This window comes from Dermochelys coriacea, chromosome 3, assembly GCF_009764565.3.
Source record: "Dermochelys coriacea isolate rDerCor1 chromosome 3, rDerCor1.pri.v4, whole genome shotgun sequence".
Classification (NCBI taxonomy): Eukaryota; Metazoa; Chordata; order Testudines; family Dermochelyidae; genus Dermochelys; species Dermochelys coriacea.
Genome location: NC_050070.1, coordinates 146,598,224 through 146,613,749, shown reverse-complemented (window position 1 = coordinate 146,613,749; position 15,526 = coordinate 146,598,224).

The window sequence follows — 15,526 nt, the reverse complement described above, 5'->3', positions numbered from 1 at the left end:
TGATGAAATCTAGCTGTTTGTGGGAGGAGGGGCAAGGCTGGAGGAGCCCCAGCCTGGAGTTCCTACTGTACAGCAGGCTCCAGCTGCTAGTCCCGGCTGGGATGGGACTGCCTCTTCCCCTGCACAGCTGCTCTCTAGGGAAAGATCAGACCCACCTTTGAGTAGTTCCCCTTGCTGCAGGAAGCTCCTTGGCTGTGCTGCCTTCAGAGCCCAGCTCTGAAGACAGTGCAGAAGTGAGGATGGAAGTCCTGTGACCCTCCCTACAACAGCTTTGTGAGCCCTCCCAGCCCCCTTTTGAGTCAGGACCCCCACAGTTACAACACCCTGAAATTTCAGATATAAACATCTGAAATAGATTATTTTTAAAATCCTATGGTGGTAAAATTGACCAAAATGGACTGTGAATTTGATAGGGCCCTAATTATGTGCCACAAGCAGAGAGTAAGAGGAACCAAGGTGCACTCATTGCCCAAGGGAATTAAGTAAAATATACCCATTTAATTCTAGCAAGTTAACCACAGTCCATACTACAGAGGAAGGTGAAAAACCCCTAAAGTCACTGCCAATCTGAACTGGGAAAAATTCCTTCTTGACCCTCCATATGATGATCAGTTAGACCCTGGGCATATGAGCAAGAAACAGCCACCTAAGTACAGGAGAGAGAGAGAAAGAGAAACTGTCCCATGCCTCATTAGCACATTGGCCCATGCTTTCCAGTGTCCAATTTTCAGCCATGACTATCTCTGATGTTTCAAAGTAAGGAGAGAAAAAAAAGCAGACTACACAGGACTGTTGCAAAATCCCTTCCTGATCCCTGCAGGTGACCAGCTGAAGCCCTGAAACGTGATTTTAGAAACATAAGACATAAACCAGAAGGAGATCCACAAGGTTGCCAAGCTCTGCTCCACACCATCACAAGCAACCCCATTATACAATCGCATTTATAAATTTGTCCAGCTCTCTCTCAAAACTAATTAAATTGTTTACCCTTACAAATCCTATTCTGAGGCTGTTCCAGAACCTCACCCTTCTGATGGTTAGAAACCTTCTAATTTCCAGCCTGAGTTTGATCATGACCAGTTCATACCCTTTTCTTGTGCCAACATTATTATTCAGCTTAAATAGCTCTTCACCCTCTCTGGTGTTTTCCCCTCTGATGTATTTACAGAGAGTATTCATATATCCTCTCAGCTTTCTTTTTGCTAGGGTAAACAAGCCAAGCTTTTCCAGTCTTCTGTCAAAAGATAGGCTTTCCATTTCCCTTGTCATTCTAGTAACTCCTCTCTGTGCCTGTTTCATTTTGAATTCTTGAACATGGGTGACCAGAATTGTACACTGTATTCCAAATGAGGCCTTACCAGTGCCTTGTACAATAGCATTAATACTTCTCGGTCTACTGGAATTGCCTCATCTGATACATCCTAGCATTTGCTCTTTTTGCAGCTGCAAGCTTCCTATTCATCTTGTGAACAGTCAACACACCCAACTCTCCTCTTCTGTCGCTTTCAACTGAAGAGCCCCCAGCTTGTAGCGGAAATTCTTATTATTAGACTGTAAGTGCACAAATCTTGACCAGTGTAAAAGGCTATAATATTTACTAAAATGCATACAACACCTTTTAATGACTGGAGTTCTTGAGGGTCACAGTTACCTATTTTGTTTGGGCAATTCTCCCTTTCAAAATCTTATTGAATGGATTACAACTACGCACAAAAACCAGCCCAAGTAACCAGAATCCATTCCTGCTGCAGAAAGTGGAATGGAGACTTCCAATGCACACATATTTTTTAATAAAAATGTAAAATGAGTCTAGTAATTCAAAAAAAATAATCTCACTAAATCTCTCCAAAATCCTCAGGTTGATTCTGTGTAAAATGGAGTGATCATGATGGACTTGTGTCTTATCTTTGGGGAAGGATAAGTAGTAAAAAAAAATCTTCCATATCCCTGTCAAAAATGCTAAGGTTGGATTTGTACATATTACAAATAAAGACTACAACTATCTATATTTTAATAATGTATGATGCATCCATTGCCGTGGTGTCTGATTGCATTACATACATTAAATAAACAAGCCATCAGTATTTATATATATATGGAGAAATCAAACACAAGAGTACATCAAAGAAAAAATCTTCAGAGTCTTAGTTTAATAAAGTCAAGCAAACAGTTAGCTGAAAAGGCAAGTCTTGCATAGGGTGCTAAAGGCCAGCAAACTCAGGCTCTGGAGAACAGCCAATAAAAAGTGTTTAAATACAAACGTGGCTGTGTTTCAGTGCCTGGCATAGAGAAGACATTGCAGTGCAATGGTAATTTAAAAAGTAAAATTATTTTTGATTTTCAAGAAACTTACTATAATAGAGTTCCATCAACAAAGATTTATATAAGTAGAAAATCCTTAAAGTAGAAAGGGACACCGAGGTGTGACTTGAAAGTCAACAAATTCAGACTTTGGCTAATTTACAAAAGGAAACTGAATTTCACTCACTGAAAATTCACTTCCTCTTGCCCCCACCTGATTCAGTCAGAGGTCTCTTGGTCCACGTGTCTCAGATCATCTCACCCCAACCCCCTAAATTGCGCTAGAAACGGACTAGCACACAATGCAGATCACTAAACATTATCACCAAACAAAGAAACAAAAAACCCAAACAAGCCCAAAATATCTTTTGACAAATAGGCTGCCACATTCACAGCAGCTTAAGCTTCTGGGCTTGTTTCTCCACTGACATTGCTTTTTCGCTAGTGTAACTTCAATAGAGTGGAGCAGAAAATCATGCCCTCTTAGTGGTCTGATATTCATTTTCAGTGCTTTGGAGATATTTTAGCTGATTTTATCATATATATTGTTTTGGCTTGGTGAGGACACTTTTTTAATTACAAAATACTGAGTTTCAATTGCATTATTTATTGAAAATCTGAATAAAATCTATCTCAAACTGTTATTTTTAATTCTAAAATTTGTTCCAATTCTGCTTGTATATCATATCAATGGTTCGTCTAATTCTTCCAAAATGCTTTTCATGTTTAGGGATATCACTCATTTTAGTTCCAAATTTACCTATTTTCCACACAAATTTAGGTCCCCTCTAATTTATTGTTGGAAATTATTTACAGCAGAAATAAAGGATCATGAAAATAAATGTATGCAAAGAGTTATTAGCGGAATGGATCGTACGTAAGTTTCCTGCATGAATAATTTTTGTACCCCTCATTTTGTCTTTGTCATATATTATATACCACATTTATGCTTTGGCAGGCTGAGAGGTATGATTTGTGCATCCCCTGTAGCACTGTATACCCTGGATATAAAACTTCTAACCTAAACAAATTAAACCAGGTGAGCAGTCTCCAAAAAGGAGTGGGAGGTGAAGACTGTCCCCAAGATAAACAGCAGTGAGAGGAGCAGATTACATGGCGATAATTCTTACCTCCCTCACAAGTATATTGTGAGACATAATTCATTAATGAGAAAAACTGGGCCTTCAGATTCCAGCAATTTCTATCGCTCGCAATGGCTCCCTGCAGCAGATCCAGAGAAGCAAGACTCCTGTGGAAGGCTTGTACTGTACTCCTTCAGGGCATAATGTTTTCAGTGAGTATTTGCAGTGACACCTGGCAGCCTTTTCAAAAAAAGGTAACAATTTATTAGTCATCTGGAGTACAGAATCTGAATGTCCTTAAATTAGACATTAAGACAAGGTCTATTCTGGCCAAGTCAGTGCAATCAGCCAGCCAAGCTGTTATGGAATCCATTTCAGTCTCTGTCTTGCCATCTCTGTCAGTCCTAGGTAAGAGCGCCTGACTTTCTGCAACAACCAACTCATATCCCAGTATCCTGACCTCTTTTGGTCTATTGTCCTTGAGCTAGAACCTTTGCTCTGCTTCCCCGCCGAGAAATGGGGAAAAATCTCCTTCCTCTTTGTCTTGGTTCCTACAAGTGAACATCCTGGCCATTGATATGGGATTAATTCCTTTCTTGAATGACCCGTTCATTCCACCAAAGACAGTTACATGAGAAAACACCTCATGTCTCCAGGAGTGCTCCCAGAGCCTCTCTTTTAAACCTTTTGTACCCACTGAGTAGCAATGCAAAGTACTGAGGGAAACTGAGGCATGCAGAGGCATAACAATATTACAGAAAATTCTCACTTTGACACAACTATAACCACACCATTATTAATATGCCTATGCAGAATAAAGAGATACACTTACATATTTAGCCTGGAATAGTCAAAGCTATGTATGGTTAACATGCTATTTATAGTTCACAAATATTCCTGCAATATGCTTTAGTTTTAATTTTATTTCTTATTTTGAAAGATATTAGACATGACCCTGTGAGGTTCTGAGTGTTTCCTGAAAGATGCTAAGTGCCCAAAGTTGCCATTGACTTAAAATGGAGTTGGAGGTGCTCAGTCTCCTCAAAGTTATGTAGCACATTGTAGCATTGGAGCTCTATTCCCTAATCTAATATATAGTGTGGTCCAATGTATAGGGCATTAGGTGAAGACACAGGAGACCTCAATTATACCTGGCTCTGCCAGTGATCTGATGCATGACTTTAGGCAAGTCACTTCAACTCTTTTTCCTCTCATTCTTTGACTTAACTATTTAGGTGGTAAGCATTTAAGGACAGGTTTCAGAGTAGCAGCCGTGTTAGTCTGTATTTGCAAAAAGAAAAGGAGTACTTGTGGCACCTTAGAGACTAACAAATTTATTAGAGCATAAGCTTTCGTGAGCTGAGCTGTAGCTCACGAAAGCTTATGCTCTAATAAATTTGTTAGTCTCTAAGGTGCCACAAGTACTCCTTTTCTTTTTGCATTTAAGGACAGGCATTTTACACTATGTGTAAGCTCAATGCCTAGCACAATGGAGTTGTGATCTCATTTGGGGCTTTAGGTGCTACTGTAATACAAATACTTATTAACTTGGCAATTGTTTCCTTATTTAAAAGTATTCTAGGAAGAGTGTATAATATGAAGACTCTCAGTCTGCTTATATTTCTGTTCAAGATTTAGTGATTCTACTGAACTAAAGTGAGGTTAATTTTTTCTTTCTTATTTTTCTTTTTATAAGATTGTGTGTCGACATGCTCATTCACATAACTGTCATGCCCCAGGTATAAGACATTAAACCCGACTGTCAGTCTTTTAAGCTCTCTTTTCTTAAATGTATATCTTAATCTAATCCTCCTGGTGGGGGAGACCTTAGGCTTCTTTGGGAATTATGTGGACTTGAATCCTCTCTCTCAAAATTTCTCTCCAATTTTGTATTTAATCCTACAAAGAGACTTTATCACTTAAAACAATTGGGACTGTTTCTCCACTACCTTGTACCTAATTTTACATACACTTTGCACAGGTAAGTGACAAAATACTTCCAGTCTGATTTGGAAGAATTTTATACCCATTTACATTACACCTGTGCAAATAAAATGATTGCACGAAGTACAAAGCAGTGGGGGAATTAGGCATACTATCTTTTGCAAAATTTACTATTCACTCCAAAATGTTATTTTTAACTGTGCCTGTTTTCATCACTTTCTGCTCCTACACATTATGGATCAGATCTTTGGCCCCTTTAAGCCACTACAGCAATGCAAAAGGCTATAAAGCTATCTTAGCTGACTTCCTGTGGATTCCCCTGGCACAGGGGATTCCTGAGTAGCACAGATCTGGTGTGAAAGACTCTGCAGCATTCTTCTTTGCTGTCCCTTGTGTTTGGGTCATGGCTATTCCCAACAGGTGAAATGTTCCATTGATGGCTCCAACTTTAAATAGTCCTGCAAGGGCAGGGTTCGACTACCCAAGATTGTATAAAGCAGCCTTTCCCTGCACCCTACAGTTGCACTGAACATTCTGTGGCTTAAGATGAGGCCTGATCTCTATATTTCCTCTTTCTTTCTCTCTTCTGACACACAAGACCACCAACAGGTTTATAAATATAAAGGTCAATTGGCCAGCATTAAAAGGAGTCAAATCACGGTTTCCAACTTCACTTCACTGATTAGGGCCCAGGGAAACCCCACTCTTCTGTAGGTGGAGTCTTCTTATGTTCTGAGGGAATCCCTACTAAATATGGACAGAGACGCTCTAAGCACAAGGAAACCCCACCCACTGGGACTTGCACTTTCAGGAAAATGCCTATAAATAGCTACATGACACTCTGTGGTGCTGGAGCAATTTTTATAGTGGGGGTGCTAAAGGCAGAAACCATGTGTTTGAGTTGTTATTACTACTTCAAGCCAGGAGGTGTGATGACCCCACCAGCACATATGATATCTGTCTAGTATTCTACCTCCCACCTTAAACCCTCTCATTTCTCTCTCTACCCTTCTTCACGCTCTTGGCTTGAATCTCACTTTCTTAAGAAAGGTTATGAAGAGATTGGTGATGGGCTGAGTCTAAATGCACATGGATTATACATATTTCCTAGAGCTCTATCTTGGTTCAGACAATGATATAAAATTGAAATTGAATTGATATTAGAGCTGGTTGAATAGTACACATTTTTTCCACAAATATTTTGAATATTTAAATGAATTCACTTCTGGATGTGATTTTCTTTGCCAGTGATAATATTTAAGGCCCCCAATAGGCCCTGGTTATTTGAGGAACCAGCTTTTCCTTTGTATATCATCATGCCAGTTAAAATGGTCTTGGAAACTGTTACTAACAGGATAAAACTCTCCAGCATCAGTGGGAGGGCTCTCTCAATCAATGCCCACCTTCACATTCACCCCTTTGAAATTAATTTCCCTTAAAAGTTTGCCAGAACACCAGTCTTACAAGCTTCAGAGCACAATGAAAGATACATTTATTTGGATGAAGTTTTGATTTTTCAGTATATGTGAATACCAAGCCACAAACTCTAATTGAGCTTTAAGATATGCAAAGTACAAAATGCATAATGTGTTCATAAATCATTCACTGTAGCCTCAATAAAGAACGTGGAATGACTGACAACGGACATAGAATATGACATAGGAGTAGAGGAAGGGAGTGCAATGGCTCAGACTATGAAAACTGAAGATGAAGTTTGGAGCACATCATTCTCCAACTCCAAACATCTAGAGGACAGAAAAGATCCAGAATTGATGTTGTCAGATGACTTAAGTGACAGTGAATATAATGAATTAATACTATGATATTAACTGTCTCCATGTCACATCAGACAAAGGTGAAAGATTACATTTGGAAGAAAAAGATATTATAGTGCCTCAAAAATAGTAGTGTTAATTATAATCATTTGTTTAAATTATGCTTTTGCTATGAAACTCGTATTGTAGTAGACAATATAATTATTTTTCCAGATTCTTGGAAATAAAGGCATTTGTGCTCAAAAAGTTACATATATCTCTGAATTGCAGAAGCTAATATCAAGAAGCACAAAATGTAGAAATAGCATTTTCCTAAATAGTGAGATGTAGAGTTACAATGAACATATTGTACCTTAGTGACCATACATGTGCAAACGTCAATGGATAACTTACAGGAAGCTAGTGCAATTTTCATATCAGAAGCAACACAAATGAGAGTTCTGAAAATTTCGCTTTTCTCCAAATGACTATTATATCATCATACAGATTCTTGACAATTCAGAAATATTACTACATTAAATCAACTTTCTACATTACTACATTAAATCAATATTCAGCACCATTTCAAATCAAGTTTACTTAGGAGGCGATGCCTACCTCTGTTCCCTTGGGCAAGGGCTTTCTGTACTGATGGCCTCATCATTCCCTACTCAGAGCAAAATCCTTTACCACGAAGCCACTCCCGACTACATGGATTCTGAACTACTTTATAGTAAAACAGACATTTAAAGAAAACCTAAAGCCCACACATTTCTGAAGCAATGCAAAAACATTACAGCTATACAATCTTATATTTCTGGTAAAGTCCCTTTCACTATTATGTTATATATTCAAGTAATCCATTAGTCTTAATAACAAATCATTGCTAGTAACCTAATAACAATCTTTATTAGATACAGAGTTAATATATATACAGAACATCTTAACACAGACCAATCTGTCAACCTAACCTAAAACCAAAAACCTCCTCAAGCTATCAGCTCCCTAGAAATTCTGTTCATTCTCTTACTACAACAGTAAGACAACTGTCACAGGTATTAGTGGGAGCCAGAACAGCACTGGAACCCACAAAGTATAAAACCTCAAAATCAGATTGGATTATACAGCGTGAATGCTTTCTTCCCTTCCTTCAGAAACAGATTGTCCCAATGGATTTCTTGGGAGTTGCTTGTGAACAGACCTTTCATGGCTTTGTCTCTTCCTCTGTTTCCCAAGTGCAGTTTTGTTACTCCACAGCCAGCTGGCATAGTCTGATCTAATTTCTTTTTCCGCCTTTGGGTGGGTCAGGTCAGGTCCAGTCCAGTCCAGTCCAGTCCAACATAGCTCCTCAGGTCAAATGTGGTCTGTTTCAGTTCACTTCAACAACACATCCTCCCCAAATACAGAATTTATATTAGATTAACAAAATAACCTGATTGTAAACATTTTAAATTGAAATGAACATTAGTGTCTCACATATATACCAGCTACTTGAGTGCCATGGTATGCAAATTAGTAAACAAATTTATAGCCAGAAGGACCATTATAGAGCATATCTAGGAATATCTGGAAACAGTTCATTCATTTCCTCATTTTTTCCTTTATGTGGTGCAAAAAATATTAAAACAGCTACCTTTCACACTTGACTTTGAGCAAGTTGGAAGCTAACCTTCAATGGAGCTGAGAGTGAACAACATTCTGCAAGTCAAGCTTATCTGGCTAACTTTTGAAAACAAATCAATTTTTGATTTTACTGCAAGAAATTAACCAATGTAGTATTTCTGATACTTTCATTCTTGCATCCAAACATGGTTGCCAAGTGAAAGATAGCATTGTATGGACAAATCTTTTAATGTTTTAGTTTTAAGGTTAACACATTTTAAAAAATCATTCTATTTGAAACTGGAGGGACTTCAAGGATGCACTCAGACTTCCTAGACAATCATTTGAAAATGCTCAGCACCACAATAGATTGTTACATACAAATGAAAAAAAGATAAGAGACAAGAAGTAAATTCACTAGCTCTAGTATGATAATGGGATGAAAATGAAATGTCTGATCCAAGATACAAATATGGTGTTTATTTATTATTTTAAAGTGTATAAAGTAAAATTTTGTTATAGGATGTAAGCCCTAAATAGCTATAATAAACTGTGTTTTAATAAAACAGGAACCAGCCTTTTTAGTTTTGAGGAAAAGTTGATCTTTCAGAAGACTTCTTGTCATTATAGGAATTGAAGTTGTGGATGATCAATGTTGTCTGTTATTTTATATTGAGGATTCTGCATTTTATTGTTTCTAGGGCCCCCACTGGCTCCCATTAAATTAATGGCAAAACCTTGTTGTCAATGGGAGCACATTTAGAGCCCAAGATGATGTAATTGCTGTCTTTTGAGAACCTCAAAAAACTGCTATTTCTATCATATGAAACTATCCCAATAAATAAATAAGTTTTACCACTGACGAAACAATGGATAAAATGTTCAAAAGCACCTAAATCCCATATTAAAAATGTCTCAGGTTCTTAGGAGCTAAAGTCCCATTAACTTTCAATGAGACATAGACCCAGATTTTTAAAGGTATTTAGGCACCTAACTCCCATGGAAATCAATGGAAGTTAGGCACTTAAATATCTTTACAGATCTGGGCCTTAACTCCTAAGGATTACATCCACAAACCGGGTTTGGACTCAGCATTGCAACACCTAACTTTTAGACACCCTGCTACCTAGTGGAATTCACAATCCTAAATTAGGTGACCAGACTCTCTGTATAATGCATGATTTGAGTTAGGTGCCTAAGAATAGGGCTCACAAAAGCCAGCATGTGGAGTCGGGAGCCACATAAGCTAACCAAGAGGAAATGCTAAGGAGAGGGGTGTGGCCTAAACCCCAGCCTCAAAGGGACTTAGGCATCTAACAGGAGGTGCATCCCTCTACTCTGGATTCACAGCTGTGAACCCTATCTTGGAATTAGATGCCTAAGCCATGCCAGCCCTTTCTTGGGCGGGGGGGGGGGGGGGGGGAACACAGCTGAAGAAGGCCTTAGTCCCTCTATACCTAATAGCCTGATAGTTAGAGCACTTAGCCAGCAAATAGGAGACCTAAATTCAAATCCCTACTCTAGTTGCCATGGAATGGGGATTTGCATTCAGGTCCCCTGCTGAGTGCACTAACTTCTGGGCAGGGCTGCTCTCAGAATCTCCTGCTAGAGTTGTTCTTATGTTTATATGAAACAAATATTCACTGGGCCAGAAAAAGACAATGACTGTATTCTAGTGTTTCAGAGTAGCAGCCGTGTTAGTCTGTATTCGCAAAAAGAAAAGGAGTACTTGTGGCACCTTAGAGACTAACAAATTTATTAGAGCATAAGCTTTCGTGAGCTACAGCTCACTTCATCGGATGCATCCGATGAAGTGAGCTGTAGCTCACGAAAGCTTATGCTCTAATAAATTTGTTAGTCTCTAAGGTGCCACAAGTACTCCTTTTCTTTTTGTATTCTAGTGGTTAGTGCACTCTTCTGGGAAATCTGGGTTTCAGTCCCTGCATCAATAAACATTTAAGTATTTTACACAAAGAGAGACCCACCCTAAGATATCCCACAGCCTCGTTGTTAGGTCAGTCAGCTAGCAGAGAAGAGGTTCAAAACCCTGCTCCAAATCAGGGAGAGTGGAGATTAGAACCTCGGTCTCCTATACCCTCAGTGCGTGCTCTAACTATTCAGTTATAGAGTCGGGGGTGGGAGCTGTGTTTGTTGTGGCCCAGTTGGTAGCCATGCTCCGAGAACATCGATTGGATCAGACGCCACAGGTGAGATAGGCAGGGAACACCTAGTTTGTGAATCCTGTCAAGGCTTACATGTGAACAGGGCATCAGCATTGAGGCGGCTCAGATCATACCCACCAGAAGAAATTTAGGTGCCATGGGGACTTTACCAATGGAAACTTAAGTGCCTTGGGAATTAAAGCCCCTGCAGGGGTTATGAGGATCCATATTTTGGATTTAGGAACCTAAAGTGGCATTTAGAAACCTAATTCCCTTTATGGATCTAATCCTAAATGCCTAACTCACCTTTGAAAATAGGACTTAGGCATTTTAAGATTTTTTATTCCAGGTATATTTGGTAAGAAATGCATACATTCTGAAACTATAATTATTAGCTTTACATGGGCTTAAATTGTTTCATCTGTTTCCATTGGTGAGAGGAATAAAAACCCCATGGGTACCCCATATACAGAGTGTGGTGACTGCAGTCTCATCCTGCCTTTCCTCCAGAAGCTCATTCGTGGGGTTATAGATCTGTTGTGGGGAGTGAATAAGACTAGGGACTCAGGCTCCCAGCAGAGATTCTACAACACAGTTGATGATGTCTGAGTTGGTATTAACTTTGGCATGCGCATACTTATGTTAAATAAACTTCCTTGACCACCCACAGGTGATTCCAGGAAGGGAGCAGCTAGCAGGAGACTCCCTGACAATACAGTTCTATTGGAGATTAACCAAGGGGAGATGGGCACCCCACAGGCGGTATGGAGGCACAGGAGTTCTTCACAGATGACCTTGAATTCTGGCAGATTCCCCAAGATCAATTTGAATGGTAACTCTTGCCCACTCTGTGAGGATGCAAGCTCCCTTCACCCTCTAGAGCAGGGGTGGGCAAACTTTTTTAACTGAGGGCCACATCTGGGTATGGAAATTGTATGGTGGGTCATGAATGCTCATAAAATTAACAATTCAGATATATTCAAATAAACTTTATTTAATAAAGATACATTTTAGTGGAAATAAACATAAAACCTTACTTACTATTATAAATATACCATCATAACAATGTATTACAACAATTAAACCAAACTTACCCCCTTTCCACACCCTTTCTCTCTAGCCTGACTTTGTCGGGCGTCAGCTTCCAGTCATTGGAACTAATTGAGATTCACCAGCCCCCTGCTCTCAGAAATCTCCTCCCATGTGAAAACTGCCATTGAGCACTCCCTGGACAACTACTCTTTGTTTTATCCTCAACAGGCCAACAAGTAGCAGGCTCCGATGGCACGTGAGGTGCGTTTGGGTTGTGTAGCTGGAGTAACATGCGTGCCCTCACTCCTGTCACACAGGTCCTGAACACGCAGGAGCACCGGGTGGGCAGAGTGGGGCAAGCCCCCGACCCCACTCCCTGCTGGAGCGCCAGAGAGGGGCAAGCCCCCGACCCTGTTTCCCACCGGAACGGGGCAATGGAGCTTGAGGGCCAGATTAAAAGGTTTTACAGGTTGGACACAGCCCGCAGGCTGTAGTTTGCCTACCCCTGCTCTAAAGGAACAATACAGAAGAATCTTTTTGAAGGAATTTCATGGAATTTCTAGTTCTCTGTGCAGGATTTTCCTAGACAGGGAATGATCTGGACAATAAAGATTTCTTAACTGTGCTTTTAATGTTGACTCAAGCTCATAAAATGATATTATGTGTGGCTCAGAATAGCAGAATACTGGAAGATATGAAGTATTTTCTCAGTAGAGATATTTACTAAAGCCTCTGCAGAACTTTCCTGAATCTATGAAAGTCAGGTCTACCAAATTTTTTTTCATGTAATTTAAATGGATATTTTAAAAAAAGAGTCATGGAATTCCATACCTCTTATATATTACTTTTCCATCCAACAGAATAAGTTTGGCCATCATGCACTTCAATGAAAACTGCCTCTGTAAGCAGAATGTGACTGAGCAAGAACTGGCATAATGGAAAGTTTTATTTCCAAAATATAATAGTTTCTGGAGTACTGAAAGATGTGAACATTCCTTGCATTTATGGTACACTCATTTATGTTTTCCCATTATGCTTCTGTTTGTACTAAACTAATCTACCAGGCATTTAAAAAATCTTTTTTGCTGCTGCTTTTGACTGTTTTGTAAAAATAACTATTAATACATTTCAATACTGTTTTTTTACAATATGTTCATGGGTAGATAATGCTATACCGGGTAATGTATTCCAGGGTGTAGTCCAGACCAGTGAGGGGCTGTGTCACCCCTGCCATTAAACCTGGGGTACTTCACAATGCTTTGCTGCTGTAGTTCCCAACTTGGGTTCCTCACAAACAGCCAGACATCATGCAGGTCACACCCTGAGTGCCTGTGTATAGCAGCAGACCTGGTCCAGGAGCTCTGACCCCAGCAGCCTGTTAGCGAACATTCGCCACACTCTGATTTCCAGCAGCATTGGTTACTATATGCAGGGTGACTCCAACACACTCCTAGTCCCAGATTTTCCCCCCAAAACATTTGTTCTGCAGTGTCCATCCCTTTCTTGGACAGTCCAGATATACTTGGTCTGTTGGTATGTTTTAGTCATAGGTATTTTTAGTAAAAATCATGGACAGGTCATGGGGAGTAAACAAAAATTCACGGCCCATGACCTGTCCATGACTTGTACTATACTCCTGACTAAATCTTGGGAGTGCTGCAGGTGCTCATGGGGGGACCAGGGGTGTTTGTGGGAGGGCGGCCTGGGGGGCGCTCCAGGTGCTCATGGGGGGGCAGGGTTGCTCACAGGATGGCCCAGGGGGCGCTGTGGGTGCAGCCACACATGCTTGGGGGGGCAGTCCAGGGAGCACCGCATGTGCATGGGGGGGCCCAGGGGGGCACAGCGAATGCTCAGGGAGGCTGTCTGGGGGCACCACGGGTGCTCAGGTGCGAGCAGCTGGGACCCCTGTGGATGCTGGGGGTGGGAGATGGTGGGGCTGGCAGGCTCCCCACCCGGCTTCTTGGAAGCAGCAACATGTCCCTCCCTAAGCTCCTAGCTCCATGCGCTGCCAGTTCTGTAGCTCCCATTGGCCAGGAACTGTGGCCAATGGGAGCTGTGGGAGCAGTGCCTACAGGCGGAGGCAGCACGCGGAGCTAGGAGCTGAGGGAGGGACATGTTGCTGTTTCCGGGGGAGCCCCCCCATGGTCAGTGCCATCCAGAGCCCACACCCACTCCCACGCCCCAACCCCTAGCCCTCAGCCCCCTCCCACACCCAAAATCCTCCAGCTGCTGTGGGGCGGTGGCCCAAGACTTCCTCAGCAGCGGCCGGTGCGACTGGCCCAGGTTCTGCCCTGGAGCCAACTGCATTGGCCACTGCAGAAGTCACTTGACAAATTTGCAGCCTTAACTAGAAAGAGAGATTTTAAGTGAGTGCAAGTAATGAGGTATTAAAATCAGAAATGGTTACAAGAAAAACAAAGATAAAATGCTTTCTAAACTTAACAAATTAATTCAAAGTGAAGTCCCTTCCAACATGTTTTCATTATGTTGCTGACCAAACTCTCAGGCCAGGATCTGATCCCAAAGTTCAACAGCTGTTTCTTTTGTCTTAGGAGAAACAAGAGAGATGGGTAGGGGAGATAACTTGGGGTGTTTTTGCCCTCACTTTTATAGTCACCTTTTGAAATGTGTTTTCTTGAGAGTGACCTCTAGATAAAGTTCCATCTAGCTGGGAGCAAGGAGACATGGAGTCTGGTGGAGGAAGTTCCTTGGCGTTTCTTTTCACCTGTGTATTCTGAAATGCCGATCTGTCGTCTCTTGTCTCCTCCCCACTCCCCCCACCTTCCATGCCAAAGAATGGCCACTTGACAGGTGATGGCCCATCAGCTTTGATGACACCTGGCTAGGGGTGTCAACTTGTCCCTTGTCTTTGAGAAACAGGTTTACCCACTTCTGAACTTGATTGGTAAACACACTTCAGTCATGATTTCAGCCTATGTTCATAACTTTACATATAATGTTGCTGCATACATTTCATCATGGTATTATTGACTAGCAATGTATTAATTTTCAAATGATACCTTACAAGGCATGTTTGTACAAAGATTATTACAAGAGTGTGTAGGGTGTGAATACAGGGGTGCATTCTGTCCTAATGGGCCTGATCCAACTTCCACTAAAGTCAATGGAAAGACTCCTCTTGACATTTTTTGGAAGTTGGATTAGGCCCTACATCTTGTTCATATACATTAGTGCCCAAAGACATTAGCATTCCTGTATTTAATATGTTACGTTCTAGAAATTGTCAAGGATAGTATTAACTTAAGAATTCCCAAGGTGATATATTATCTGAAAACTAAAGAATTGCATATATCAGACTTTGTATCTTCAAACTCTGATAACATACCAAAGGAAGAATAGATTTAATAGGAGCAAGAAATAACTTGAGTTTTAATAACAATCACTGAAGGCTCAATTATGTCTTTAAGGCACAGCCCAGTATTAGAGTAGGAAACTGCACCATTTCTGGGGGAACACCAGAAGCATTCTGTTTCAGGGAGGCAGAATGCATTCTGGAGCTCCCTAGCACACAGGATGTATATTACATTGATATGGTATTGCAACATCCCTTCTTGAAAAGAATTCAGAATTCTACCTCCATGAACTACTCCTGCTCCACAGGCCAATGCAGAGCGGAAGCAGGCCATGG